This window comes from Pinus tabuliformis, chromosome 8 (assembly GCF_031772625.1).
Source record: "Pinus tabuliformis cultivar Carrire ecotype Pingquan chromosome 8, CPIR1, whole genome shotgun sequence".
In the NCBI taxonomy this organism is placed as follows: Eukaryota; Viridiplantae; Streptophyta; class Pinopsida; order Pinales; family Pinaceae; genus Pinus; species Pinus tabuliformis.
In genome coordinates, this window is record NC_142294.1 from 1816219748 (window position 1) to 1816225747 (window position 6000).

Below are 6000 nucleotides of genomic sequence, written 5' to 3' on the forward strand. Positions count from 1 at the left end.
GTTGAATATCTAGTTAAAAACTAGTTGTTATGTAACAATTAAATATTTTATTTTGATATTATAAATAGAATATTTAACAATATCAAAATTTATTATAGTATTATCTAAAAATAATTAATTTTTATAATATAATTTGTTAGGGTTTGACTTATTCATGATAAATTTGATAATATTTCAAATTAAAATATTATTAATTTCTATAATAAGAATATTATCTGTTAAATTGTTTAATATTTAGTTAGGAACTAGCTGTTATGTAATAATGAATAAATATTTTATTTCGATATTATAAATTGATTATTTAATAATATTAATTTTTATAATCATGTTATCTAAAAATAATTAATTTATATAATATAATTTGTTAGGAATAATTCAGATTAAAGTATTTAGATTTCATTATAATTTAATATTATTAATTTCTATTAATAAGAATATAATCAATATGACCATAATTTGTTAGAGGAAAACTTATCTCCTTTAAATAGGAGGATGGTTGAGATAATTTTAAAGGTTTACAAGATAAATATTAAAAATTCAGGATTAGTTAGGTCAACCAATTTGATCAGAAATTTACTCCTCATGTTAAACACATGAAGTTAAAGAAAATTAATATAGATAAAAGGGGGATAAAGCCCGAAGATGAAAAGGGAGAATCAGAAAAGTCAAAAAGGAGAAATGAGAGGGAAGGGAGGAAGAGTCAAGAGGAGAGAGCTAAAGTCCAGCTTTTACTTTATTTCTAACCATCATCCCTATTAAGGTTTCTGGCATGCCTCTCAATTTCAATTGCTTCTCTCACCCTTAAGTCCCTTAGGGACAACCCTGACATTGTCGTCCTTAGGGCGGACAAAGGTGGAGTTGTTGTCATTCTTGATAAATTTGATTATGTCCACAAAATGGTAGACCATCTCTCTAGTAGTGGGAGTTACATCTAGCTTAAGAAGAATCCCATTAAGTCCATTTCTAAAGAGGTAGCATCCGCTATTAAAGCATATTCTTCTCTTCTTCCTCTTTCCTGAAAGCTCATTGAAAGCAATTCCCTTACCACTAAGATCTATGGCCTACCCAAGATTCATAAACCTGGGGCCCCCTTAAGGCCTATTGTCAACACAATAGGCAAGCCTACCTATCTTCTTACAAAATTCCTTGCCCAAAAGGTCAAGCCTCTTGTTGGTCGCACAGATTCTTTCTTTAAAGACTCTGCCTCCTTTGTTCAAGAATGGAGAGATATCAAATTGGCACCTGGAGATTTGTTGGTTATTTTTGACGTCGCATCCTTATACACCAAAATCCCCATCCAAGAGGCCATTGATATCATAAATCACATCACTAATAAAGACACTGCCAAGTTAGTTGGCCTCTGCCTCACCTCAACTTTTTTTAGTTTCCAAGGTGAGTTCTATGAGCAAACTTGCGGTGTTGCAATGGGTTCCCCTCTTTCCCCTATCGTAGCGAACCTGTTTATGGAATATTTTGAGACCAAGGCCTTAGCCTCTACTCAATTTCGCCCTAAAAAATGGAAGAGGTTTGTTGATGACACCTGTGTCATCTGGCCTCATGGTCATGAGAAACTCGATCTGTTTCTTAACCACCTTAATTCTCAATCAGAATCCATCAAGTTCGCTATGGAAATCGAGGAGAATGGTCACCTTCCCTTTCTTGACATTCTCCTTTCTAGGAGGGATGATGATTCCGTCTGTCACCAAGTTTTACAAAAGAAGACTCACACAAAACAGTGTCTCCATGCTAGTTCTCATCACTTCCCAGCTCAAAAATTCAGGGTTCTCAGCACTCTTTCTACCCATGCTCTAAGAATCTCTAATGATAGCCAACTTGATAAGGAGAAATCTTATCTTCTCAAAGTTTTTAAAAATAATGGATATAGCAGACCCCAAAGCCTCAAGGCCTTTCACAAAGCTAGCAAAGCACCTAGAGATAAACCCGCCCGAGCTGACCCTATCTCTAAGGTTCATCTTCCGTATATCCAAGGAACCACGGATAGGATTGCCCATATTCTTAAGAAGATGAATGTCTCTTCTTCTTTCAAACCTCTCAAAACCATTAAAAATTCCCTTAGATCCGTTAAGAACCCCATTGACCCTAAAGACACAAAAGGAGTCTACCTTGTTCCCTGCTCCCGTGGTATCCCCTACATTGGAGAAATAGGAAGGTCTATTAAGCAGAGAATCAACAAACATGCAACTGATGTTAGACACAATCGCTCCTGCACATCAGCCCTTTCCAAACATGCAGAGAAATCAAAACACCATGTCTGCATTGAAGAATTCAAAGTTATTGCTAGGGTTGAGCATTTCCACCACAGAAAACTTAGGGAAGAGATTGAAATTGAGAGGCATGCCAAAAACCTTAATACGGATGATGGCTGGAAATAAAGTAAAAGCTGGACTCCAACTCTCTCCTCTGGACTCTTCCTCCCTTTCCTCTCCTTTCTCCTTTTCGATTTTTTTGATTCTCCCTTTTAGTCTTCAGGCTTTATCCCTCCTTCATCTGTATTAATTTTCTTTAACTTCATGTGTTTATCATGAGGAGTAAATTTCTCATCATATTGGTTGACCTAACTAATCTTGACTTTTTAATATTTATCTTGTAAACCTTTAAAATTATCTTAGCCATCCTCCTATTTAAAGGAGATAAGTTTTCCTCTAACAAATTATGGTCATATTGATAATATTCTTATTAATAGAAATTAATAATATTAAATTATAATGAAATCAAAATACTTTAATCTGAATTATTCCTAAGAGTAGGTCAAACCCTAACAAATTATATTATATAAATTAATTATTTTTGGATAACATGATTTAAATAATCAATTTATAATATCGAAATAAAATATTTAATTATTACATAACAGCTAGTTTCTAACTAAATATTAAACAATTTAATAGATAATATTCTTATTATAGAAATTAATAATATTTTAATTTGAAATATTATCAAATTTATCTTGAATAAGTCAAAACCTAACAAATTATATTATAAAAATTAATTATTTTTAGATAATAGTATTATAAAATTTGATATTATTAAATAATCTATTTATAATATTTAATTATTACATAACAACTAGTTTTTAACTAGATATTAAACAATTTTTCCTCAGTAACAAATTAACCAATGGCTAATTTTCAACGACTAACTCTGGGCAATGATGCATCCATGCTATTTATTCCTTCAGATCAGTTGATTTCTCACCTTGTCCCGAGGATGAACCACATTAGTTGGTTCGAAACGTCGACCATATCCTAACGATGTGATTAATCTGAAAGACTGATATCTAAATTTATTATTATTATTATTATTTTTTAAAGATGGAAATTTGAATTTTTATTATTTTATTATTTTTTTCCTTTGAATAAATTGGAACCTTCAACTTATATATATATATATATATCTGTGTGTGTGTGATGATGATGATGGTGGTGGTGGTGGTTAACGTCCACTGAGACCAAACTTTGGTCTATCAGACCTAAAGAAACGAATTATTTAGTTTGATTTAATATTTTATTCCTATGCTCAAAAAGCTTGGAGAGAAGCCTCCCGAGATCACTATAATTTTGACATCGTAAAAGGCTAGGAAGGTCAATATTGCAACAAAGATTATGAAACTGAGATCTAATGTGGTTGTACGCGGGGCACTCTAAGAGGAATTAATTTTCATCCTCGATGTTCATATTCTCATAGAGATGGCAGATCATTTCCATCCATAGTGTTTTAGGAACTACCCAACGACCCGTTTCACTATGGGGCTCATGAGAGTTCATTCTGATCTTGGCTATATTAATTTTCTTCTTTGAGCTAGTTAAAACAGAGAGAAACTTTTGATTTTCTAGGGTGGGGTTGATGGCCTCCTTATAATTTCTCAATTTTCTTTTAGCTGTTAAATATTTCTCACACCACATTTTTTCTTTGAACTTAGAAGTAACAATATTTTTAATGTTATTAATGTTTTGCAATGCAACATTCTCATCGATCTCCCAATGATTTAACCAGGCCTTGGTGTCTTTATACCAACCTCGTTTAAGCCTTAGGTGGTTTTGGCTAGAATTTAAAGCTAGCTTAGGAAGTCTATGGTCTCCTATGTTATCGAGTTTGTGCTTGTACAATAGAAGCCTAGTCATAGCTAGGCTCTTGATAGGGGAAAGACCCACTTCTATAAGGAGAATGGGATAGGGTGTATTGCTTTCTATTTTGAGGTTATACGTTATAAAACACTTCTAGATTTTCTCAATCTTTCTCCAGGATTATCTAGAGATGTTGCAACCCCAAACCTCACATCCATGTAAGATAACAGGAGTGACTAAAGTTTCAAAGAGGAACTTCTTCTATCCCACATTACGAGGTTTGTCATTTTACAATTATTTTCAAGACCAAAATAAGCTTTCCACCCTCCATTAATCCTTTTCTCAATGCTATAGTTCCAGTTGAGCTTGTGATGAATATCAATTCCTAGGTACTTGTAGGAAGACACTTCCTCCAAGTTACTATTATCATACATAAAATTAGCGTAAGTGTCCTTCTTGGATTTGATAATCATAACTTTTGTTTTGTTAGTGTTGACAGTCATACCCATGGTAGAGCAGAAATCCTTAAGAAGTCTAAGTTGCTTATCAAGATCAGAATGCACCTTGTGAGAAAAACAATATCATCAGCATAGAGAAGAAGGATGATGACTATCCCAGCTATGATCGTGCCAGCACAACCTACTTCCTCTAAACAGCCTTCTAGCTTGTCGATGTAAATGCCAAATAGGGTAGGGGAGAGAGGGCAACCTTGTTTAACTACGATATTACACTTAATATCTTTTGACCACCCCTCATTTCTCTTTATCTTGGCAATTACATTCTCGTATAACCTTATAGCGACAACTCTCAACTCAAAAGGAACCTTTATGTTAGGTCCCTATACTACTAGTGTAACCCCTTATTGTTATTAGTACAACCCCCTTATTATATTGTTGTGCCCACGTAGTCCCCATATTGTTATTATTGTGTCCCATAGAAGCCCACTATTGTTATTATTGTGCCCTTACATTATTATTGTTATGTCGGCTCTAATTATATTCTGACCCTTTAGACTCCTATATATAGAAAGGAGGTCTTGTCATTTGTATCATCTAAGAATTGTTCATTTGTGTAATGTAAAGTAGGGTGCCCCCTCGAAGAGGCTTGTTTCTAAGGCGTTGATCTTTTCTATATTTTTGTGAGTTGGTTTCATAACTTTTGGTATCAGAGCTTTGGATTCTAGGGTTTCGCTACTCCGAAGAGGTCATCGTGTAATTTTCTCTATAACTTTTTTCGCTACGAAGTTTCAAAAGCTAAAACAAAAACCCATTTTAGAAGTAATTGCTCTGAACCTCAGGTCCGAATTTCAAATCTTGTCTCACTATATTTTCAGAGATATGATCTAAGGAAGTTAGGGTTTTTAGAAGCTCCAAAATTTCATCTCAAACAGGTCATCATGGAATGTTCGCTATAATTTGTGTTCTATGAAGGTTTAGACTCTGAAATCAAAACCCATTTAAGCCGAAATCATGGGGAAGTGTGGGCCTGAATTTCAGACCTTGTTTCGCTATATTTTCGGAGATACAGTCCAAGACATTTAGGGTTTCTGGAGGCTCCCGAATTACATCCCAAACAAGTGACCTGGGGAAAATTGTCATAACTATCTCTCTGAGCATCAGATTGAAATTTCTTAAGAAGTTACAGAAAGAGGATGGACTGTTATGTTCTGTATATATATTTTTCAGATCCGAAGGTCAAAACAGTGACACGTGGCACTTCATACAAGTTCACTCTTCTAAAAAGGTATATAATTAGGTCATCTTGGGAGATTGTGCATAACTCTTTCTTGGAAAATCCAATTTTGATCAGACTGGTGGCATTAGAAAGAGGACACAAAGGGATACTATAGGTCGCGATTTCAGAACTGGAAGATCTGAAATTCCAAAGTTATAGTCATTTCAAGATCGAGCTCCTA